This window comes from Myxocyprinus asiaticus, chromosome 15 (genome assembly GCF_019703515.2).
Source record: "Myxocyprinus asiaticus isolate MX2 ecotype Aquarium Trade chromosome 15, UBuf_Myxa_2, whole genome shotgun sequence".
NCBI classification, from domain to species: domain Eukaryota; kingdom Metazoa; phylum Chordata; class Actinopteri; order Cypriniformes; family Catostomidae; genus Myxocyprinus; species Myxocyprinus asiaticus.
The window spans coordinates 35,958,526-35,984,745 of NC_059358.1; the positions used below are offsets into that span (position 1 = coordinate 35,958,526).

General features: G+C 39.2%; 1 pseudogene; it reads left to right on the plus strand.

Annotated features, from left to right (window-relative positions):
- LOC127452690 (dynein axonemal heavy chain 5-like) overlaps positions 1-26,220 on the plus strand; it is a 220,522-nt pseudogene that overhangs the window by 109,309 nt on the left and 84,993 nt on the right.

Sequence of the window (26,220 nt, forward strand, 5' to 3'; positions counted from 1 at the left end):
AATGTATTAGCCACGCCTTGGTAGATCATATGTATTTAAGCGGGTGCAAACCCAGATTCTGGAGTTGCTCTGCAGACTGACTCGGCTTTTCTATCTCTGATAATACAGTCTATATTCTGGCATCAAAACCCCAAGACTTTGAGAGTGATTTTTCACAGAGGCGGCAGAAGCCATGACAAATTGGTGACCCCGACGTGATTGGAAAGGAGCAGAAGAGTGGAAGACCACAGCGGTATGGCTGGACGAGCAACACGAACAGGTGGCCACCTAAAGGTAAGTATTTTTTGCTTATATAATTAGTTTGTGTTGTTTGCCAGAGTTTTCCCATGGTGGTAAGGACACTCAAAAAGCTCCTCCAAATTTAAAGAGCAAAAAAATAAAAGGGTTCTGAGTCCAGAAGAAATAATTGCATGCAATGATCTGTTTTTACTTTTAAGTGGGCCTTGATGGATAGCAGTAAATAAAAGCAGATAAAGTATAAGGAAGGCATAGGCATAAGCCCTGCGGATACTGCTTTGTTGTATTGAGGAAGTGAATCACAGAGGTTTTGACCAGGTAGGCAAAAATCCTGCAGGGCACTGCTTTTCACTGTGTTGAGGAAGAGTATCAGTGAAGAGCAGAACTTATGTCACTCAGGGAGTGTAGAATAGGAAAAGTGTATGTGTAATTGTCTCTGTCTCTGTCAGTGTCTGTTTCTGTGTCTGTGTGAGTATATCTGTGACTGTGGCTGTATGAGAAAATAAAATCTGTAACTTGTGGACAGTGGGTGCCTCCTGGACCATCACGTGAGTGTGACTAAACAGAGGGGAACGGTTATTGTCGCACTTGAAAGGAGTGGATGAGTGTATGAACCCTAAATATTAAATGAGTGAAGGATGAATGTATGAACCTAAATAATAAAGGGACTAAGAATGAGAGTATGAGCCCAAAAAAGGGGACAAGTATCTATGAGAATAGGTATTTGAGCCCCACAAAATAATAAAGGGATTTTTGCATTGAAAAGTGAAGGTGAAACAAATTAGAAAAATTGTTTCAAGATATTGGCTTTGTAGATTATTGTAGTAGGAAACAAATTAAAATAGTAAGATATACGTTTATCCTCTAAATTTAATGATTTATTTAATTAATGGTGATAAAATAATTTTTCATTCTTTTTATGCCAAGTAGAAATATCAGTTAAAGAAATAAAGACTCAGCTTATCTAAGAAAAAGTAGCTGTTATTGTGGTTTGGCACTATTTGGATGCAGAGTGATCCTAAAAGTAAATTGACAGCATATAGGACATTTGTACATATATGTGGTATAATAATTAATACAATGAAAGTGCATGTTATAGAAGAAGATAAGGGAAATTGGTTTATAAATAAATGAAAATAATTTAATTTCTTTTGGAAATCATATTATTTGAACAAATAAAAATTGTTACAAAAACTGATACCTTGATACATTTTTCCTAAAGATAGGGTTTGTTGTATTATAAGAAAAATCATGGCTGCCACTCCTGTGGACATATTAGGATTAAAATATCCATTGTGTAGAGAACTTATGGATAAGCTTTCAAGCAAATGGCAAAAGAGATCCAAAGATATGATGACAAAATGGCCAAAGGAAGGGACATTTGATATAGCATTGTGCGAGGAAATGGAAACGTTGATAAAAAATTATAAAACTAAAGATGAGTAAAAAAAATAAATAAAAAAAGAGAAACAAAAAGAGAGAGAAGTGCTAGCACTGTTCAAAAAGAAAGAAGAAAATTCTCTGAAAAATATAAGACAGGCAAGAAAAATACTGAAGGATGCAGAAAAAGCAAAAAGTAAAAAAGGAGAGGTCCTTGTCAAACCACCTCCATATGTGCCCCCAGTAGGTCAGTTCCCAATACTCAAGGGAACTGTAGAAGTTTTAGGAGAAATGCAGATGGAGGGTCATATGGAGTTAGAAAAAGAAAGACAAACAAGTCTGGGCGTGAGATCAAAGAAGAGACAGGATAGAAAATGTAAGAGAAACCTGCCTTTAGATTGTTATGAACAGGCACGGACAGCATTAGAGAAAATAAAAGCACAGAATGAGGAAGAAACAGTATGTGAAAAAGTACTGTTAGGGCAAGTGAGAAGAGAAGAAGAGGAGATTGAAGCAGAAGCGCAAGTAATAGAAGAGCAAATAGATAGAAAATTAGAGAAACAGAAAAATTTATATGAGACACAGATAAATTGGTGAGAAATATAAGTAGACTATTGGACAGTAGGGAGACAGAAAGTGAAGAGGAGTCATCATTTGATGGAGGAAGATGGGCACAGGGAAGAGAAAAAGGAAGGCTTAGACCATTGGCACAGCAACTCCCCATTTTAATTAAAGGTACGCAGGGACAGTATGTGCCTTGGGCTACACAGGGCCTTGAGGGGCTGGTCACTCGCCTCCCTGATATCCACGAGGGGGCTGGGAAGTGGATTAGAGTGTTTGAAGAACAAACAATGGGCAGACTTTTAGTTGTGGGGGACATTAAAGCACTCCTGGCAAAAATTGTAGGATGAGCAAAGATGGAAGAAATCCTTCAAGCATCTGATCTGGATAGAGCTGTGGACTCTTATTACATGGATGGAACTGTTTTTGATGTATACCGTCCAGCAGTGTGGCAGGCAATGTGTGCTGAGTATCCAACCAGAGTGGACCCTAAGGCATTAAAGGGGGAACAGCTGGTGGAAACAGAAAACACAATCACATATGTCCAGAGACAACTGAAAAGATGGAAGCAAGAAACTGAAGGGAATCCAGAAGGAGACCCATTAATGGCTACATTGTTTAGAAATGCTTTGATAGATGCCATGCCACAAGCTGTAAAGAGCAAGCTGGAGGACGTGGTCGGCTTAACCTCCAAAACACACAAGGAGTTTTGAGACCATGTGACTCATGCAGTGGATCAATACAGAAAAAATGAACAGAAGCTCAAGAACCAAGAGAAAGAGCTACAGAGAAAACTGACTCAGTTACAACTTGAAGAACTAACAAATAAGCATAAGAAAAAGATTCAAGCTACAGTAAAGAAAGAAGAATCAAAGCAAATGACAGTAATGGCTCCTGTAAATTCTCCATCACCAACTATCCAGCTAAATCCACCTACAGCAATCCATACAAATACACACCAGATCCCTGCTCCCATTGTCAATGTCTATGCTCCACAGCCGGGGACGATGGGATGGAAAAGAAAACCATCACAAGGGGAACAGAGAGGAAGAGGCAGGCCTAAAAATTTTCCTCCGGGAGTGTGCTGGGGATGTGGGCAGCCTGGACATATCAAGAGTGATTGCCCCATAAATCCATGGCAACAGCCACCTGGGGGTGGAAGGGGTGGGGGAGTTGGCAACAGCCCTTTCGAGGTCCATGTCAAGGCCCAGTAAACCTTTGTGGAGGTCCAATAGGGATGCCCAGAGAATCCTACAGATGAGAGTCAGCTCCCAATTTTAACAACCAATGCTGATCAAGAACCTATGCTGCAGGTTAAAATAGAGGGAAAGGCCACACACATGCTAGTAGACACAGGAGCGGTTTATACATGTGTAAATTCAAATTATGCCTCACATCTCCCCTTGTCTGGAAAATTTGCAAAGACAATAGGATTTTTGGGACAAATGCAGCTAATTCCTATGACCGCTCCAGTTTGTCTACAAACTAAAAACAAAAGTGCATCCATACCTATCCTGGTATCAAATCAGACTCCAGAGGGACTGTATATAGACATACAGGGAATAGGAACTCAAATGATGATTTCTGAGCCAAGATTAAATGTGTACTGGATAGGACAAGTAGAAAATGATGCGAGACAGACAATTAATAAATGGGGAAATTTATTGAAGCACAGATTCCTGAAGCACAGTTGCCAAAATCATAATTTCATTGTACGATGATATAGGATCCTGAGAGAGATGCAAAAATAGAAAAGAAATGGCAGGAAGGAACTGAAGGACAAAAAATCTAAATGACCTCGCAATACATCATAATAGGTAAACAAGGAGTGGCTTTGAGTATAACTGAGTAAATTTGTAAAAAATTGGTTTAATGTAGCAGATTCTGCTCCACGTGTATTCTTATATGTAGGGAAAAATTGGAAAGCAAAAGATTTAGGGCCATTGATGAAAAAGGCTAAACAGTGCCAATGGGAACCAACAGTAAATCCACTGATTTTTCATTCTGCTGACAAAAATTTCATCAAAATGTTGTGTGGGACTATATTGATGGGTACTCCTCAGGAAGTAGTGATTAATAAAAAAATACAAATGCAGATGATAACAACATACAAATTGGTAGAGACTATTGATGCTGAGCTGTTTAAGGAAGTGGAGAGTCAGGTACCAACTGAGTTATGGTCTCAGCATGACACAGATGTAGGACTGGTAAATTCAGCAAGCCCAATAAGAATACAACTTAAGCCAGGTGCACGCCTACCAAGAAAATCACAGTACCCTTTGCGGCCTGAGGCTGAAACAGGCATAAAAGACACTATTGAAGGTCTAGTGAAAGCAGGAGTATTAATGGAAACAAACAGTTACTGTAATACTCCAATTTTTCCTGTGATCAAAGCAAACAAATCTAAATGGCGCCTCATTCATGACTTACGAGCAATCAATGATATAGTAGAGGATTGGCCAGCTGATGTTCCAAACCCGCACACGCTGCTGACAAATGTCCCTCCTGATGCCAAATACTTTACTGTGTTTGTTTTATGCTCTGCCTTCTTCAGTGTTCCGGTGGCAGAGGAAAGTAGACACTTGTTTGCATTCACATATGCTGGTAAACGGTATACCTATACCAGAATGCCACAGGGATTTAAACACTCACCACATATATTCAATCAGGTTCTCAAGGCTGATTTAGAAGACCTAATGATAGACAGTACTCTGCTGCAGTATGTAGATGATTTGACGATTTGTTCCACATCATTGTTCCAATGTCATAGATATTCTATTAAAGTTCTTACTAAATTAGCTCAAGGAGGTCACAAAGCATCCAAAACAAAACTACAGTATTGCCAGCTGCAGGTTGAATATTTAGGACGATTGATTTCATATGGCACAAAAGCTATAGCCCCAGATCAAATAGAAGGCATAAGTAAAACACCATTGCCACAAACAGTAGGACAGATGATGACTTTCCTAGGAATGACTGTTTTCAGTTCAGAATGAACAGCTCCACTGAGAGAAATCATGAAACAAGCAGGACTGCAAAATGTAAGTACTCCACTAAGATGGAATACAGATGCGTTGCTAGCATTTGAGTCTATAAAGAAAGAACTACAAAGGGCACCTGCCCTCTGTAATCCCGACTACACTATACCGTTTCACCTGTATGTGGCAAACAGAACTGATGGCTATGCATCAGTTGTATTGATGCAAGAGACCTGCAGTGGTAGGAAAAAACAACCCATAGCTTACTATAGCACTAAGCTGGACAACATAGCACAAGGTTACCTACCATGTTACCAACAAGGCCTTGCAGCAGTATATTACGCATATGAGAAAGCATCTACATTAACCATGGGGTACCCAGTAACCATTTATATGCATCACAAAATTGTAGAGTTCCTAGATCAAGGAAAATTTGTTCTGACTCAAGCCCGCATTCTAGCATATTAATCACTACTTTCATATCCAGGTGTTACCATTAAGCGATGTAATACAGTTAATCCAGCTGAATTGATTCCTGTGGCTTATGAAGGTGAGCCACATAATTGTGTGGATAATTAATTGGCATTGACTAGGTTACGGCCAGATCTTGAGTCTACGCCAATCTCTGAGGCTTACTTTGTGGATGGTTCTAGTTATAGAGATTATTTGGGAAATCATACAGGATATTCTGTAATAAAGAAAGACATGGAGAAATTTGTGCCTGTAATATCCCAACATTGTGTACAGCCTTGCTCTGCTCAATTAGCAGAATTAAAAGCTCTCACGACTGCGTGTCAATTAGCAAAGGGACAAACAGCAAATATTTTCACTGATTCAGCTTATGCTTATGGTGCATGTCATCTGTTTGTAGCAGTGTGTAAACTGAGAGGCTTCAAGAAGAGTGATGGAACTCCCATCCAACATACTGAACAGATAGGTCAATTAAGTTCTGCTGTGATGCTACCAAAATGATTAGCAGTCATCAAATGTCAGGCTCAAAAAAAAAGGAAATGACTTTGTCATTAAGGGTAACAACATAGCAGATTTGGAAGCTAAAAAGCATCAGGATGTCAGGTAGCAGTATTAGCTCCAATAGTTCTTATAGAACCACAACCTCAGTTGGATGATATTATTCGAATTCAACAACAAGCAGTTACTTATGAACATTCCATGTGGCACCAAAGAGGAGCCAAGAAAGACACACAAGATATTTGGTGTTCACATGAAGGACAGATCGTTGCACCAACCTCACTTTTAAACATTCTCATTCCAGATGCACATGGTTTTGACCATTGCGCAAGGGGGAAGTGATAAGGAAAAGTAAACAGCAGGGATACTGGTCTCCGTACTTACATGCAATAACAGACGATTTTCTGTCCACATGTGAAGTTTGTGCCAAAATCAATGTTATGAAAGGAACAACAACACCAATAGGCCACATTCCAGTACCAGAAGGACCATTCAAGCACCTGGTGATGGATTATGTGGACATGATAAAGCAAGTACAAGGCAAAAGGTATATGCTTGTGGTAATAGACAGATTTAGCAGATGGGTAAAAGCAATACCATCAGCAGATGAGGGGGCAGGAACAGTATTTCAATTTCTAATGAGAGAAGTAATCCCTAGATTTGGAATACCATCAGAAATAAGTTCAGATAATGGATCAGCATTCATTCAAAAAACTGTAAAACAAGTATTGCAGCAATTGAAAATAAAACAACACACCCACAACACACAAGGGATGGTAGAAAGGGTAAATGATACCCTCAAGGCCAAACTTAACAAAATATGTGAAAGTACTGAACTTAACTGGATTGATGCTTTACCTCTTGCACTAATGAGCTATCGCATGCAAACTAACAGAAGCATGCACTTAACAACGCATGAGATACTTACGGGTCAACCTATGCCTGTGCCATATTGCAGAGGTCCCTACAAAGAACCCCCTCTAGAGCAATTGCAAATGGAACTTAGGTCTTATATGAAGAAACTAACTGCAATGCATAAAGCTATCTATTTACAGGAAAAGAGAAAGTAGCCCAAAGAGGAGACAGAGACATCTTGTCCAGTCGTCCCAGGTGACCAAGTATATTTGAGGGTATTCAGGAGAAAGTGGAATGAGCCCAGGAGAGAGGGACCTTACAAAGTGGTGACAGCTACTCCAACAGCAGTCCAAGTGGAAGGAAGCACCATCTGGTATCATCTAAACCACTGCACAAGAGTTCCCTGAGTAAGGAAGGAAAGAGAAGGAGAGAGAGCCTTGAAACAGACGACTCGGAAGAAAATTAGGAGAGACCAGAGACACAGGATGAAAGAGTGCAGAATGTCAAAAGCTCAGAAAGAGATGCACAAGGAGCTGAGCTAAGCAGAAAGAATCAAGAGAGTGGAAGGAATGAGTCCAATAGCATGTCTGATGATCATTACATACCTACTGCATCTGATACTACAAGCTCAAGCCACAATCAATACCACCCAAGCTTCTCTACTACAAGCCCAAGCCACAGCCAACAAAATTTCAACTATACTTACCTACAATTGATTTTACAGCCCTCGGTCAGACCCAGTAATAACTCAATAATAACCCCAACAGAACAAGAATTGAATAAAGAACAAAAGATATCAAAACAACGTAGAAACATTGATAATGATATCAATAGTAATGAGAAAATTAGCAAATTAGATATTTTATGGGAAACGGCACAAAATAATGAATGGTACGAATGGGCAACGTTTACAGCAAGAGAGACAGGTATGGAAAATTGCCTACTGTGTTCCAAATCACCCTTAAACAAGGTAATAGTAGTTCCAAATCCACATGACTATCGAAAATGTGCTGAATTTAATAGAAACATTTGTCATCTAAAAAAGCATTTTAGACCCTATTGCTCAGCTGAGTGTTTGGCTTTTGTGGGTAATTATATCCTTAAGGATCAATTTAATAAACCACATTGGGGAGATTGGTGTAGATATGGGGATATAAAAGCAAATATTCAAATAAAAGAAGGAAAGGTAGAAATCCCAAAATGGTATGACATAGATTATAGCCAAGAGTATGAGTGCTATAGTAAGCCTGAAGGAACTCATGGTTAGGGAGAATTCAAGGGAAGATGTGATACTATTTAGTACTTAGACAAAACAAATCTTAATTGGTTATTAGCAGACAAAGGGGGTGTATGTGTTATGTTTGGAGATCAATGTTGTACTTTCTTACAAATAATACTGCTCCGGGAGGAACATTTAGTGAAGTTATGATTAAATTAAAAAACGTAAGAACTGAAGTTAAAGCAAATGCTGGAAGAGATAATCAAATGTGGGTGTAGAGCCGAGGAGGGTGGGGACCGGGTGTGTCTCATTCCAACCCGGCCCCGCCCTCCTCGGCTCTACACTGGGATTGGTTTGATCTAAAGTTAAGAGCATGGGGAGCGTGGTTGCTAAATTGGAAATGTTTTTGGGAATTGCAGTAATGATAGGAGGGCTATTGTTTTGTTGTGTACTTCCTTTATTGAGGTCACTAGTTATCAAAGCCATGGTTAACCAAATGTAAATGCTAAGATGTCAAGTTAATGGGAAAATTATTTTAGAGGGTAACCAAAGTGTGTATTATCAGGATTGGTTTTATAAACCAAATTGGGATTCACAAACACTGGATGAGTACCTCAAATGAAGACAAAGAAGATGAATAAAGATGAGCCACACCCTGGGTGTAAGTGCTAGCCTAACTTCTCCCCAAAAGGTGACCCTCTACGATATGCAAAGTATCTGGGTTTAAGATATCTACACTACAAAAAAGAACTCTTAATATTATGATGAATATTACGTTTTATGTTTGATATACTCTACATAACTGTGACAATCACAGACAAGGCTGAACCTATTGCTACTGAACCATGCTTATAACATGCTTATATGTTTCATTTATTGAATGAAGTTATAGGGAGACAGAATCATTTACTCCATTCTTAATCAAACTTGGATGGAGACGTTTGGTCCTGAAATCTCCACCGGAGTGCGGTTGCATAGTCTGGTCATTGGTAATGAAGCTGTGTGACTTAACTTAGTCACTAGATAGCATAACTGAGGTGACTGAATTATGAAACTGCACTCTGAATAAAAACAGTGAAGGTAGGACTTAAGTAAGTCCCAAAGAGGGGATAATGTGGAATATTTTTATAAAGTTGAATATAAATTAATCAAGTATAATCAATGTTTTATAGCCATTTTATTCTACAATTGTTTCTGGTGGTCAAGCATGTATCTTGCTGTGTCTGTGTTGGAATGTGAGGCCGCTCACATATGGTAAACTGAGTGTCCTGTTTTGACACTAGAGAAAATATATGGTGAGGCCCCTCCACAGACATTTCCTGTTCACTTCTTGAGAAACAACAAACTGGAAATGTGATGGATGGTGGTGACGTGTGGAATGTATTAGCCATGCCTTGGTAGATCATATGTATTTAAGTGGGTGCAAACCCAGATTCTGTAGTTGCTTTGCAGACTGACTCGGCTTTTCTATCTTTGATTATAAAGTCTATCTTCTGGCATCAAAACCCCAAGACTTTGAAAGTGATTTTTCACAGGGGCGGCAGAAGCCACGACACTCCCTACCGTAAAAGCAGCCCTAATACAACTTAAACTGTCTCTAGGAGACCCGCCTAGTAGTACGGAGACCATGCGCCTGTGAAACTGTCACATTCCAATTAATGGATGGTGCCCAACTGAGAGCCCTCCAACTGCTCTCTGCTGGACAGAGAGGTGGAGAGAATGTTCAAAGAGGACCAAAAAAAAAAGGAATTGCAGGTATTGTAGTTTGCCCGGCCATTGGGAAAGGGAATATAGGAAACAAAAAAGAGACGAAGAGCAAGGTAAAGGGAATCCCAGTAAAGTAATAGACAATCCAAATAGTATGCGCAATGCAGCTAGACACGGTGATGACTATAATCGACAATTTGCGGAGCTATCAGAAGAACAAAAAAGGAAAGTGTTAACTGCCATCATTCAAAGAGAGTCAAACTAGAGCCACCGCTCCTCCGTACCCTGGAGGGAAGAGGCTGAACGTAGGGCTGATGGCTTTTACATAAAAGCAAGGGTAAATCACACATATGATGTTGAATTTTTTGTAGACACAAGAGCACAATTAACAGCAATACCTCGAAAATTAGTACCAGATTTGCCACTGACTAGAGAGGTGTTGAATGCAGGTGGAGCTACAGAAGGCATCATAACACTATCTAAGACGGGGCTCGTTAATATGGTGCTGGGCCTGCACGAAATACATACTAATGTATGTGTAGGGGATGTATTACAACCACTGCTGGGTGTAGATGTGTTATGTGAATTGCAGGGTGGCTGAGGCTGTGTTCGATGGGGAGTCTGGGTGAGATAGCAGCCAGTGTGAAAGTTCAGCCTATTTGGGCAAAATCAAAAAATGACTGTGGTCATCTGAACATGCCACCTGCTACATTCACGAGCACACAACTGCCCTGCATGTGGCAATACCCAATTCGCAAACAGGCAGAAGATCAGATTATACAGGTGGTAGATGACCTTACTAAACAAGGTATTCTAAAAGAAACCACGTCTCCCTGTAATTCCCGTTTGGCCAGTCATAAGATTGGATGGTTCCTGGCGCCTCATAGTAGATTACAGGGAGCTAAATAAATGTGTAGATAAAATTACCCCAGTACTATATTTTCAGCGGTCCCACAGCATGTGAAAATATTTTCAGTAATTGATATGTCTAATGGATTTTGGTCCGTTCTGCTCATCCTGATATTCAACACTTGTTTGCCTTCACTGTCAGAGGTAATCAATATATGTGGACTAGACGCCCACAGGGTTTCCAAAATAGCCCTACTGTATATCATCCAGCATTGAAAACACATTTATCTGACCTACATCTTGAATCCACAGTAATTCAACATGGGGATGACATTTTAATATGCAGCATGTATTTTGAACAATATAGTGAAGATGTTGGGTCACTGTTACATTTTCTGTATGAGAATAGACACAGCAAGCTTAAAGAAAGCTCAGCTAGAACAAAAAGCCGTAGTTTATCTAGGACAGCAATTGACTGAGGGTCCTCAAGCACTCTTACCAGATAGAACAGCTGTGATCAAAGAAACATCACCCCCATCGACTGTTAAAGAACATGGGCATGTGTAATTACTGTAGAAATTGGATCCTAGACTATTCACAACATACTGCACCACTCAATGAACTGTTAAAAGGAGATCCTAACAGGAAATCACCCATAGTGTTAGATTAAAATCAATTATGGGTGTTTAAAGATATAAAACACCTTCTCATCGCTAGTAAAGCCCTGGGAAATCCCCGATATGGTCAGCCGTACCACTTGTATGTTGCTGAAGAAAAAGGTTTTATGTCTGCTGTACTCACGCAGGAATGGGGAGACAGGAAGAAACCAATTTCTTACTATATTCAGAAGCCAGACTCTGTGGCATGGGGGTGGGGGCCTTGCTTAACATTTACATTACATTTACATTTATGCATTTGGCAGATGCTTTTATCCAAAGCAACTTACAGTGCACTTATTACAGGGACAATCCCCCCCCGAGCAACCTGGAGTTAAGTGCCTTGCTCAAGGACACAATGGTGGGGATCGAACCAACAACCTTCTGATTACCAGTTATGTGCATTAGCCCACTATGCCACCACCACTCATTGCACTGCTTAAGAGCAATGCAAGCTACTTGCTTAGCAGTAGAGTTAACTACACACTTCGTGCTAGATTCAGAGTTACATGTATACTGCCCACATGTCCTGGTAACATTATTATCTATAAGACAGGCGACCCATGTTACAGCACCATGAGGGGTGTGGTGGTCCACAGTACTAGAGGGGTCAAATATCAAAATACACAAATCAACACCAGGAAACGTTGCATCATTCCTGGTGGGGGAATCAGGATGTGTCATAAGTATCAGAAGTATCAGAGCGGATTTCAAAATGTTTACCAGACGTTAACTCTCATGACTGTGTGAGCGATTTGACAGAGACATCATGTACTCAGTGGACCCCATACCCAACCCTGACTTAGTTATATACTCTGACAGGTCCTCATTCATGTACGAAGGAAAGAGACACATGGGCTGAGTGGTGGTAGATGACTCCACGGTAGTGAGGGCTGGGCCATTACCAGCCAGTAAATCAGCTCAGGTTGCAGAATTAAAATATGTCACTGAGGCCTGCAAGGTAGCAGAAGAAAAAAAAAGAGTAAATATTTACACAGACAGTCGATATGCTTTTGGAGTAGAATATGATTTTGTCAAAGGATGGAAAGAAGGAAAGAAATAGGGTTTCTAACAGCTGCAGGGATGCCCACATTAAATGGGAAGAAACTGATGAGCTCTTAGCTGCGCTCACAAAACCACAAGAAGTGGCATTTCTAAAAATAAAAACTCACACAAAAGGCAAGAGTATACCAAAAAAAGGGAATGCCCGAGCTGATTTAGCAGCAAGAGTAGCTGCCATGAACAACCCACAAACCACTGAAGCCTTGCTATGACCGTCACAGAAGTTTTGTTTCAATACAACAGCAGATATTCAAAGAATGCAGGAGGAGGTTAATGGAGAGGAAATGTGGTCCTGGATGAAAAAAGGGGGTTGTTTAGGTGATGAAAACCTTTGGAGGGAAGACAATAAACCGGTCTTCCCAAAGGTATTAATGCCCTACATCTTACAACAAATACACAATTTAGGTCACATCAGGTGGATCAGATGACAAACATCAATTCAGGCAAACCTGGTGAGTGCCTGGTGTAAAAGCTAGGGCAGCAAATATTTGTAATGGATGTATGATTTGTGAAAAACACTCTGATGCCATGACATCTATGATCATGAAAAGTCTACCCGGACCACCAGGCCCTTTTAGACACCTACATGTAGACTAGATCAGTCTGCCACCATGCCAGGGTAAGTGAGACGTGTTAGTTATTGTAGACACATTCTATATTATGGGTTGAGGTCTTTCCAGTAAATAGAAGTACCGCCTCTCGGACTGCAGAAATAATGGTCCAAGACTACTTACCACGATGGGGTTTACCAAAAAAATGACCACTCCATGTCTTGGTTATATTTCTCTACCACTCACACACTGGTGCTAAAAGAAATAAGGGAAAGGCAGGGAGGAGTAAATACACTGGTCAACCCTCTGTAAAACAAATTACTGCCTATGTTTTTGTGCTTATGTTCACAGGTAAAACATCAAAATTGAAGTAATTACAGGGAGTCCGCCAAGGGGAAGGACGACTCAAAACACACCCCGGAATTGGATGTGCAGGCCGTTTGGACAAAGGCCTGACTGCCAGAGCCTGGAGGGCTGACTCATCCACTGGCACCAAATGAGCAAAGGCTGGATTTCTTGGCTGACTGGCCAGAATCAACTCACAACTATTCCTAAAAGAAAGATAACACCAAGCTGAGGGGAAACACCCGAGTTAGATAGATCTCTTGTATTTTTCCACCCATGGTCTTTGAGTAATCCTCGTCAATATATCCTAGAATTGTGAAATTTACCAGAGGTTGTTTTGATGTAACTGTCAGGCCATGTTTCGACACAGAAGCATATTTGTAGATTCTCCAGGGACCTGGGTATCTTAGGGGGGAAATGTGAGATCTATAATCAATATATTGATAAATGTTTTCTTATTACTTTGCTGTCATTCCAATCATTGAACTTCTCATGACATTCTCTGTGTGTGTTTGCCTGAGATAAGTGAGGTGTGGAAACTTGTGTTTCTGCAAGAAGTGCTGATGTGTGACAAATCGCCGAACATTGAGTGTGGGTGTGTGTACGTGCAAACAGACATCTCATGACTTGTGTGGTCACACCCATGACCCATTTAGAGGGTATAAAATACAAGTACAGCTGTTGCTTTGCAGCTCTCTCTTCATTTGTATATTGTAGGGCTTTACTGGTTGTTTAGATCAGTGTTACTATAAGAAATAATTAATAATTATTTCTTTAGTTATTAATTAATATTTAAATTAATTAATTGAATCTAACTCATTAAAACCTCATATGGGGCTCCAGTAAATGTAGTGTGCTACGTTTAGGAGCAAGTTTGGTTATTAGCAATAATTAATAATTATCAAAGATAATTATTAGTTATTAAAATCAATAGAAGACTGATGAGAATCAATGTTAGCTTTTTTAATCCTTTAAATCAACAATTATCAAAGATAATCGTTAATTGTTAACATCGATGGAACATTAATTAAAATTAACACTAGCTCATTGATCATTCAAATTCAACAATCATCAAAGATAATTATAAATTATCAAAAATCAATAGAATATTAATAAGGACTAACATTGACGGGGCACCACCCTGGAATCAGGGACTAATAACCAAATAGTAAAACAGTCTCAATATTAGATTGTTTTCTTAGGAAAATCGACATCCGAAGAATATCGATTTTCGGGGAAAAAAACAATGAATGAAGGTTTGAATCTGAACACTGACATCCCGTCAGCATGACACAGGCGTATGCAAAACAAACCAAAACACTTCTCTTTGTAATATAAACAAAGTTTATTTATGCAGTAATATCAATTAATAATTAATACAATGCAGTCAATAAACGTCCGACTTACAACTACAAACTAAAGAGTGATATGATTAGATATGGAAATAAATGTTCATATTCCTCCACACACGTGTTTGAGTGCAGCGCTGCAACAGCTGGCTGATCAGATCACAGACACGGGACAACAATACTGGACTCACTTATTATTATTCTCGATGATTTTAACAGAGCCAATCTCACCCGTGAGCTGCCAAAATACAGACAGCACATTACATGCCCCACCAGAGACAAAAATATATTGGATCACCGCTACAAAACATTAAAGGATGCATGCTCTGTCCCTAAAGCAGCTTTGGGACTCTTTGATCACTGTCTGGTTCATCTTCTTCTGACCTACAGGCAGAAATTTATATCAGCTAAACCTGTAGTAAAGACTGTAAAAAGATGGACCAGTGAAGCAGAGCAGGAACTACAAGCCTGCTTTGACTGCACTGATTGGAGTGTTTTTGAAGCTGCGGACACCAATCTGGTTGAGCTCACATATACTGTGACATCATATATCAGTTTCTGTGAAGATATGTGCATTCCTACTAGGACTTATTTAACATTCAACAATGAAAAACCATGGTTTACAGTAAAACTCAGGCAGCTTTGTCAGGCCAAAGAGGATGCTTACAGAAGTGGGGATATAATCTTGTACAATCAGGCCAATCACACACTGACAAAAGAGATTAGAGTGGCTAAAAGAAGCTACTCTGAGAAGCTGAAAAACAAGTTTTCAGCTAACGACCCATCATCAGTGTAGAGAGGCATGAAAGACATTACTAACTACAAGACACCACCCCCCAACACTGTAGGGAATCAACAACTGGCTGATGACCTATATGTGTTTTACTGTAGATTTGAAAAACCCATTCTCACACCCACCTGAAGGACATCACTGGACCCTTTCTGGATCCCCTTCAATTTGCTTATTGAGCAAACAGGTCTGTGGATGATGCCATCAACATGGGATTGCATCATATCCTGCAACATATGCAAGACAAGGACATATGCAAAGATAGGTGAACCTGTGTTTCCCCTCGCCAGAGCTTTCTCTGCCTCGGCCACTGTGGCTGCATACCCTCTCTATAGATAGGGTCCTCCGGTGGTAACATTCCATATGTGAATTTCCCCGTTGGTAAGTCCATGTGAGGTATTCTCAACATGTTAACCTCCCTCCGGTAGGATGTGCTTAACAGCAAATCAGGAAAGGCACCGCCGGTAGCCTACTTGGGTAAGTGCCTCCTCCTCCCTTAACGGGACTAGGGAGACACCTTACCTAACTCGCTGGAAGGTCACGACGTGGTTGAGTGCTCACTGCGAGGCACACAGCAGCTTGCTGTGTCCACTCTTCCATACCTCATGACACGGTTCAGCGCCTACGGCGTTTCCTATAGGAACCCCTAGTGTCACTACATCGACACAAAGTTGAGTGAGTGACAGACAGGGAACGTCTTGGTTACTGATGTAACCTCTGTTCTCTGATGGAGGGAACAAGACGTTGTGTCCCTCCTGGCGCTGCACTGAACTGGCCGCTGACATGGTTGGGACTCTCTGTTCCATAACTGTCCTAGGAGGACAATATATCAAATAATTCAAAATCCTTGGGCTCTGGAAACATTAAAAGACACTTATGTGCTCAAGCTGATGCTCCTGAGCAGGCCCTGAGCCAGGGAGTTGATTTGGTCGGGGAGGTGCGGGAAATGTGGAGAGAGATGTTGAACATGTCGGCAATGCTGACGAAGGTCATTGCTGACTTGGAGGATCTTGCTGTGATACGTCGATCGATCACTACCATGGAGGCAAAATTTACTTATGTGGTCACAAGAATGGGGGATGTTGAGAAATGGATCAGTTATCTGGAGTCATCAGAGAGGGAATTACCTGCTAATCTGCTAGCGACCATGGTGGATTTGGAGCATGTCTGGGAGAAGTTGGAGGACATGGAAAACTGTAGCCGATGGAATAACATCTGTATCGTGGGGGTGCCGGAGGCAGTGGAGGGACGGGATATGGTGGAATTCCTGGACTGGCTCTTTCCGAGTCTGCTCCACATGTCAGGCCATAAGCTGAAAATCGAGCAAGCTCACAGGGTTATGGCTCAACGGTCAGCGGAGGGAGACAGGCCCCGATCAATTCTGGCCAAATTTTTGAGATCATTCGATAAAGATCTTGTGTTATGTGAGGCGAGGAGAAAAGGAAGGCTTTCTTGGAAGAACCACAGCATTTTCTTGTTCCCAGACTTTGCGAACTCGACAAGAGAGAAACGTGATCGATTCAAGGAATGCAAGAAAGTTTTACATCAACGGAAGATTGCTTTTGCACTGATATTCCTGGCCAAATTCAGAATAGATGCTAAGGATGGCCGTAAAACATTCACATGCCCACAGCAAGCGATGTCCTTCATAAAGTCAATGGAGTGAGTAAGTCACTTTGTGGTACTCATGTTGCAACCGGACTGGCTCACTGAACATTTGCTTGACAGTTTGAAGATTCTGCACGCTCTTTTTGTGCTGGTTCCACCTAGCGGCTGGAGTTTATTTTGTAGAGCAACACACCTTCGGGACAGTTTTGTGGATGAATCTACATGCTCTTTGTGCTTAGTCCGCCTGTTGGCTGGAGTTTGTTTTATAGATTATCTTTGGCTGTGTAATTATGTCTCACAAAATTTGTATAGAAACACCAGACTTGAACAATCTGATGGCGAAGTTGTCATGGGGGCTCTCATAGGCATACATGGACTATTTGAGTGTGGAGGGATGGATGCTAGTAGGTGCTGTCGTGCGTGGGGTTAATGCGCACGTTCTTCTTTTTTTCTGATTGTTTGGTTCTGGGGAATGTTTGGGGTTTGACTGTTGCACTAATGTTGGAATGTGGTCTTTATAATCCTGTTTTTGACACACAGTCTATTTTCTTACATGTCAAAATGTCAAATGTTAATATGAGTGGACTGTCTCTCCCCACGTGGAATGTGAATAGTTTGGGGCACCCCATAAAAAGAAGGAAGGTTATTTCTCTTCTTAAGCGTAAGAAATATGATATAGTGTTTCTTCAAGAAACACACCTTTCCCTGCAGGAAGCTGAAAAAATTTGAAAGGTATGGGGTGGGCATTTTTTTATAATGCTGGCTCGAATAAGAGCAGGAGAGTCTTTTCACTGATAAGTAAACATCTACAATTCAAATGTCTCAAACAGAGTAAAGATAAATTAGGAAGAGTCATTATTGTTTTAGCTGAAATTCAGGGACAAAGTCTTATTTTGGCGAATATTTATGCACCTAACTTTGATGATCAGGGCTTTTTAATAGATCTTGAAGGGATGTTGCAAGCCGCTCGCACCCCTCATGATATAATATTGGGTGGAGACTTTAATCTTTTGATGGACTCAGTCCTTGATCATAGTGAAGCAAAAGTGTGCAAGCCCCCTAGAGCAACAGTGATGCTTCAAAGGATGTGTAAAAATCTTGGTCTTACAGATATTTGGAGACTTTTGAACCCATTTGTTAGGGACTGTAAATTTTTTTCTTCAGTCCATAAGATTTACTCTAGAATAGATTTTTTATATATATCTAAGTCCCTCATTTCATCTGTTGTTGATTGCTCAATTGGAAACATTTTAGTCTCAGATCATGCCCTGTTGTGTTTAGAGGTGTTGCCACAAATCATATAGTTGGTGCTTTAATGTATCCCTCTTTCAAAATCCTGAATTCCAACAAATGCTAAAGGCTGAAATCAATATCTATATGGAGACCATCTGGTCCTCAGTATCCTCTGTGGGTGTGGCTTGGGAGGAACTTAAGGCGGTTCTTAGGGGCCAGATCATACAGTATGCCTCATTCACCAAAAATCCAAAGCGCAAGAACTAGTGGAATTGGAAGGGAATATTAAAAATGCCAAGGCAGAGCTAAAGCGCCAAATTTCGTCTAATGGCCTCAGAGAATTGACCCGATTGAAATACAGATATAATACTATTTTGTCACGGAAGGTGGAGTTATGGCTGTACTTTGAGTCAGGGGACAAAGCAGGGAAGCTTCTGGCTAGATATATAAAACAGAGAGGGTCTTTTTCTACCATTCCCTCAGTGAAATCTGCTGGTGGTGAAATCTTTAACTTGGCCATTGATATTAATAATGCTTTTAATTTTGATCTCTATAGTTCCACGTCTTCGTCTATTGATAATGATATTAGAAACTTTTTGGAACCATTAGAACTTCCTAGACTGATGACTGAGCAAAACAATTCTCTTGATTCTGGGATAACCTCAGAGGAGCTTGGCAAGGTAATTAAGGCCTTGCCCACAGGCAAGTCTCCGGGGCCAGATGGCTTTGTTGCTGAATTTTTTAGATCTTATGATACAGATCTGGCTCCTCTTTTACTAGAAGTTTATATGGAATCATTAAAGAATGGAAAGCTTCTGCCAACCATAACACAAGCCCGGATCTGTCTGATTCTTTAAAAGGACAAGGATCCAATGAATGTAAGAGTTACCGTCCAATTTCCCTGATCCAGCTAGATGTTAAAATATTGTAAAAAATGTTTGCTAACCGATTAAGTAAAGTTATGACACCTCTTATACATATAGATCAGGTGGGATTTATTCAGGGCCATAGCTCTTCTGATAACATTAGGCATTTCATCAATATCATGTGGTTAGTGGCGAATGATCAGACGCTGGTCGCTGCCATCTCACTTGACGGCAAAAAGGCATTTGATATAGTAGAATGGGATTATCTTTATAAGATTTTGGAAATGTACGAGTTCGGAAATACTCTTATTGAATGGATTAATTTACTTTATAGACACCCGGTAGCGGCGGTACAAACTTTTTAATTTCAGATTATTTTACTCTGGATACGGGCACCTGGCAGGTTTGACCTCTTTACACATTATTGTTCTGTCTTGCCCTGGAACCATTAACAGCCACGATAAGAAAGGAGGATGATTTTCCAGGGGTGAGGGCGGGAGGTGTGGCGCATAAGCTTTTGCTTTACGCAGATGATATTTTATTATTCGTCTCCGATCCTACTAGATCTATGCCTTGCTTCCACAGAATTATTAATTCCTTTTCTAAGTTTTCAGGATACAGAGTTAATTGGTCAAAATCCGAAGCTTTGGTTCTGATAGCATTACAGGGCATTAAGTATTCGGGAATTTTATTCCCTGCAAATTTGTGTGATTTAGTTAGATTTTAACAAAAAGGTTTTCAAGTGATGTGGGCAGGTGGGCTTCATTACATTTATCTATGATTGGGAAGGTATTGTTTGTAGAATTGTGAGGAAAATAATGAATTGAATCCATTTTGGAATAAGGCTGTAACATAACAAAATGTGGAAAAAGTGAACGCTGTGAATACTTTCCGGATGCACTGTATATGTTTTGCTTTTCTTTGTCAATTATATGAATCAATAAAAACTGTTAATCAGAACAACAAGCAGAACTGGATGTCGTTCAGGCGGAGTATGAGAAGTCCATGATGGAGAAACATGTAACTACTAGGTAGATAGTTGAGGGCAGGAGTTTCAAACTCATTTAAGGTCAAAGGCCAGATTGGATGAAGCATCACTTTATGCTAGCTGATTTTTAATTTGTTAAACCATGGTGTACACAAGGAGAGTGCATGCACAACACACTGTTCCGGGGCTAATAATGTTCAAAATCAACTTTTTACTTCTTTAGTAACCAATACTGCGGTAAAATAAAAGGGAGGACATGGAATTTACTTATTTCATTTAAATCTTCTTCTCAGTCAAATCTCAACAGCATTGAATTAGTATTAATGTATGATATCTAATAATTATTCTGTGAAGACTTGGAAACAATAAAAAAATTAATTGTTTACCAGTATTATTTTTACTCTTACCTGTCCATGTTGTCATTATATCCACAAATGGATTGAAATCCTCCCATGTGATGCTTAAGGCCAAATCCTTTTCTTCATCACAACACAAATAATCTAAATATAATGTTTTTATGGGGTTAAATTATTTAAATGTAAAGGGGTCATGACATACTTTCTTTTTTTATTATTATTATTGTCTTCACTGAGGTCCACTTATACAGTAAATAAAGTTGTTTTTGCACCAAAACAGTCATAATTTAGTAATATATAAAAATGTTCCACCCTGTCTCTGGCCCTCTCTCTGTCTGAAATGCTCGGTTTTAACCTTTCTGGCCCTTTAAGACTTCAATGTAATGTAATCACTGTTATGATTGGCTAACATAGTGCAGCCCCTCCAATACAGCCATATTTGAAAATTCAATCATAAAAAATGAACAAGCACCACAACATTATAAAACTAAATTTCAGGGTTTACACACAACGTACACCCAATACATTTCATCCAAATACATTAAACTGTTCACTCAAGCACATCGGCACCTTAACTATATAAGTCATGACATTTGAAATATTAGTGAATGAAACTGTTTACTTATGGTTTTGCATCGAGTCCAACAGAGTTTTGAACTGCCCCATCTTTAATAATGCTCATTCAATAATAGTTCCTTTGCAAAGCTTGAATCATGTATTGACTGGTTCACAAGCAATCCACACTGATATAAACCCAAAAACACATACAATCCACACTGAAATGTTCTGAATACGCAAACATCATACAATCCATGGTGAAGTTGGTGCTTCAACCGGCCTCAACTGGCCAAAGCAGAAATCACCTGTGTGACTGTGAGCACCAATGGGTGGGGCCATTTGACGAAAATAGTAATTGATGTCTTGCTGAAGAGGCAGTTATATGGAGATGTATTTTGTCCTTGTGATGCCACAAGTTCCACAAAATCGAAATGAGCCATTTCCTTTTTTTAAATTTTTTTTATGTATTGTATATATTATGTATTGTATCTATCCATTCTTTAGCGGTGGGCGGCTCTGGTTTCAGCCATTTTCTTGTGATTGCTTTTTTACTGGCTGCCAGAAGAATCAACATTAGTTTCTTATCATTTTTATCTCACCCCTTGAATTAAATATTACCCAAATATAGTGTTTCACATTTGAAAGGAATTACCACCCCAAAGATAGCTTCCAAATTCATCTTAATCTCTTGCCAGTAGGGAAGAAGCCTTTGGCACTCCCAAAAAATATGGTGATGATTAGCTTCGCTTTCCCCACGTGATCTCCAGCAGCCTGCACCTAACCCCTGGTGTCTTTTCTGAGAGGGAGTAGTAAAAAATCTTATAACATTTTTCCAGCTAAATTCTCTCCACATTGCGGAATTTGTGGATTTCCATGGTAATTTACAAACATTACCCCAATCCTCCCTAGAGATTGTAAGGTTCCCTTCTTTATCCCATTTCTCTTTAACATATAATGTATTTTCGGGTTTAACTTGGAGAAACCCTTCATATAATTTTGAAACCACCTTAATACATGGGTGAAATGTGGTAAAAACAAATGTATTATTCCTATCTTGGTTGATTCCAATAATGGCCAAATATTTCGGTCGATATAATGTCTTTCTTGGAGATTTCTATAGAAATCACTTTGACTGAGTCCATACACCTCCTTCATAGAGTCAAAAATTTGAAGTATTCCCTTACTGAAAAATGTGAGATCATTTGAAATACCATGTCTAGCCCAGGTTTGGAATCTATCATCTGTTCTATTTGGGACAAAATGTATGTATTCTGGATGTATCCTCTAAACCACATAATTTTACAGCCTTGTGCTAAATTTTTAATGCTAGGTTAATCCATGGAATTGTTTTATCAACTAATCTATTCTTTAGTTTATTATCTGCAAGCAGAGCTGCTAATTGAATTCCTTCTGTCATTTTGCTCTCTATGTCCTTCCATCTAGCCGAGTACGATGGACAACTCCAACAGACTAAAGGTCTTAACTGGGCTGCATAATAGTATAGTTGTAAGCAAGGAAGATGTAACCCACCTCTTTCTTTTTTAATTGTAGTGTTTTATATTTTATTCTAGGTTTTTTACCTTGCCATAAAAATCTTGATATTACTTTATCCCATTCCCTGAACTGTTGCATCGGTATTTCTATTGGACATGTCTAGAAAAGATATAACAATTTTGGAAAAATATTCATTTTAACAGATTCGAAATTAAACTTAAAAAAGGGATGAGGTTCCATCTTAGTAAATCCGATTTTATTTTCATGTTTAGAGGACCATAATTCAAATCAAATAGTTTTGAACAATCACCAGTCAAATTTACTCCTAAATATTTAATTGATCCTGCAACCCATTTCAAATTACATCTCCCTTTAATTTGTATAGGTGGGTCATAATTAAAAGTTAGTACTTGGGTTTTTGAGATGTTAAGCTCATAACCAGAATGTACCGTATATTCATCTAAGAAGTCAAATAGTACTGGAAGTGACTGTGTAGGTTGGCTCAAATATATAAGTATATCGTCAGCAAAGAGAGCTACCTTTTTCTCCCCTGCTTCCACGTCTATACCTTTAATTGAATGATTCTGTTTAATCCATTGACTCAGTGGTTCAATAAATAAGGCAAAAAGGAGGAGAGAAATTGGGCATCCCTGCCTGGTACCATATTCCAATTCAAAAGGATCTGATAGATCTCCATTAATTTTGATTCTTGCATGTGGCCTATTGTATAATGCCTAAATTATTTCAGTAAAATTCTTGTGGAAACCAAATTTTGTTAACACTTTGTATAGAAAATTCCATCTAACAGTCAAAAGCTTTCTCCGCGTTAAGGCTCATCAAGACTGCTTCGGTTTTGTGCTCTGAGATGTGTCTAATAATGTGTAAAGTTCTTCTGATATTGTCTTGTGTTTGTCTTTGACGAATGAAGCCTGTCTTGTCGAAATGAATAAGGTCTGGGAGAATTTTATCTAATGTCCGTGCAAAAATCGAAGGGAACAGTTTATAATCTATATTTAGAACACTAATTGGATGGTAATTGCCACAATCCAATTTATCTTTCCCCTCCTTTGGTATGACTGAGATGATCGCCTTTCTCCATGAGGGTAAAATTTCCTTTTTTTGTAGAACCCAATTACAAGCTTTTAACAATGTTGGGGCCAATTGTTCAAACATAGATTTGTACCATTCAGCTGGGAAACCGTCTGCTCCTGGGGACTTATTTGCCTTTAACTTTAATACAGCTATTTTCAGCTCTTCCATTGTAACAAAATTTTTATTTTGCTCCTCTGAGTTTGGAGGTAAATTTAAAGAGGCTAGGAACGATTCAATCTGCATATCATTATTACATTTAGATTGTGAATAAAGAGCTTTATAAAATATTTCAAAATTCTGTTGTATTTGTTCTAATTTACATTCTATATCTCCTGTTTGAGAATTCCTAATTTTATAGATGGTCCTATCTGCTTGTTGTTTCTTTAATCTATACGATAGCAATTTTAAAGATTTCCCACCTACCTCATAATATTTTAGTTTTAAGAACAGGAGTATATATTTCGTTTATCTCTGTTGTAGTTTTTTTATATCTTGCAGCACACTAACACTAACACTTAAATTTTTTAGCTTAATTTCCAAGTCTTGTAGTCTTTGCCTTCTAAGTTTCTTTAATTTGAGGGTTATTTAATATATCTGAGTTCATACTCCAAACTGTGGAACTGAATTTTCTATTTAAACACAAATACATGAATATAGGACTATGATCTGAGATGTCCATGGTCCCTTTATCACACTGCTCAATCAAGTGTAAATCTTGATTAAAAATAAAGAAGTCTATTCTATAGTATATTGCATGGGGATGGGAGTAATGAGTATAATCTCTATATGTTGGATTCCGATCTCTCCAGACATCTATAATTCCCATTTCCTTCATCAAGCCATTCACCTTCTTACTTATTGGTTTTAATTCTAAATTTCCACTGGAGCAGTCTAATCTCGGATTTAGGCAAATATTGAAATCTCCTCCACAAATTATATTCCCTAAATATTTGTCAATAAAAGTTCCAGTCACTACCTGGGGAGGCGTACACATTCAGAAAGCTCACAACAGTTCCCTCTATTTTGCCTGTTATAATTATAAATCTCCCTTCTTTGTCTTTAATTTCTGTTATATGTTCATAGTTAATTTTTCCTGATATAAGTATTGCCGCTCCCCTTTTATGCCCTGATTTATAAGATGAAAAATATACATATTTGAAGCCATTCTGTTTAATTTAGCATGTTCTGCATCATAAAGGTGTGTTTCTTGTAGAAACGCTATGTCTGACTTTTCTTTCTTTAGTTAGACAGGATCTTCCCTCTTTTAACTGGACTGAATACACCATTGACATTAAATGAAACAATTCTCATACTTTGCTTATAATGTACGTTGAGCTATAAAGTGATAATACTAAAGACATCTTAACTGTGTGTAGCTTCCCCTTCATTTTAAAGAATAACAGTGAACTAACAAACAACAAAAAACCTGAAATATTAACAAACCATATGAAAAATGTTAAGAAAACTTCCATAATAAAGGTCAGTTCTGTGACCATGACCGTGCCAGTCCAAAGCGGAACCAAGGGAAAACCCTCTTTCAGAAACTGTAGAAGGGGCAAAACAGAAAACTGTTTAAACTGTCCACCCTTATGTCCCGATTATTCTGATTTACGATTTATCAACTAGGTTAATCAAACATGTTATACTCGCATTATATTTGTAGTATTGTTACTCTGATAATTACTCATTTCAGTCTATCTGACTTCTTTCAACGCAATTGTGCATTCCTACCCGTTTTTCAGTAGAGTGTCCGCTCCATGCAGAGTCTATGCAGATGATAAAATTACGGCAGACGGGTCTCTCCGGAAAGTTTGCAGTCTCTCCTTGAAGCTTTTCTTCCTTCTCTAGGGGGGTTCTTATCCTTCAGTATGTCGGCCGCTTCTCTGCCATGTCAGTCGCTGAATCTGTTCCGTAAGACTGTCTGGAGGGCTGATGATTTGCACAGGGAATCCTCTGTTTGACATATCTCGCATTGCCTCCTCAACTGTATATTACACCTTCAAACAGGAAGGGTACAGCGTTTTAAACCTCACTTCTCTGTCTTTCAGTACTTTCCATACTTATGCTAATTTCCTTCTCATCTGAAGGACTCGGGGGGCTTAATCATTGTCAAAGCTGATTTGCTTTCCCTGCCAGATGAATCCTCTCTTTTGCCAAGCTAGCCGGAGTATCTGTTCTTTGGTTACAAAGCTTAGAAATTTGACAACGATTGATCTTGGTTGTGCATCCAGTGGTGGCTGCGCACTGAGTGACCGGTGAGCGCTCTCAATCTGGAGTGTCAAATCTTCTGGTATATTGAGATTTTCTCGATGAAACTTTTCCAGAAACACTGTCATGGTCGGAGAACCTTTCTCTGCATCTTCGTGTATTCCGTATATCCTTACGTTTTTACGTCTGGAGCGGCCCTCTACATCTGTGATTTTCGATTCCATCATAGCGTGCAGCTTTAGCATACCTGTGAGTACTTCCTCTACATTCTGAATCCTTTCTTCCAATGTTACAATACGATTCTCTGCC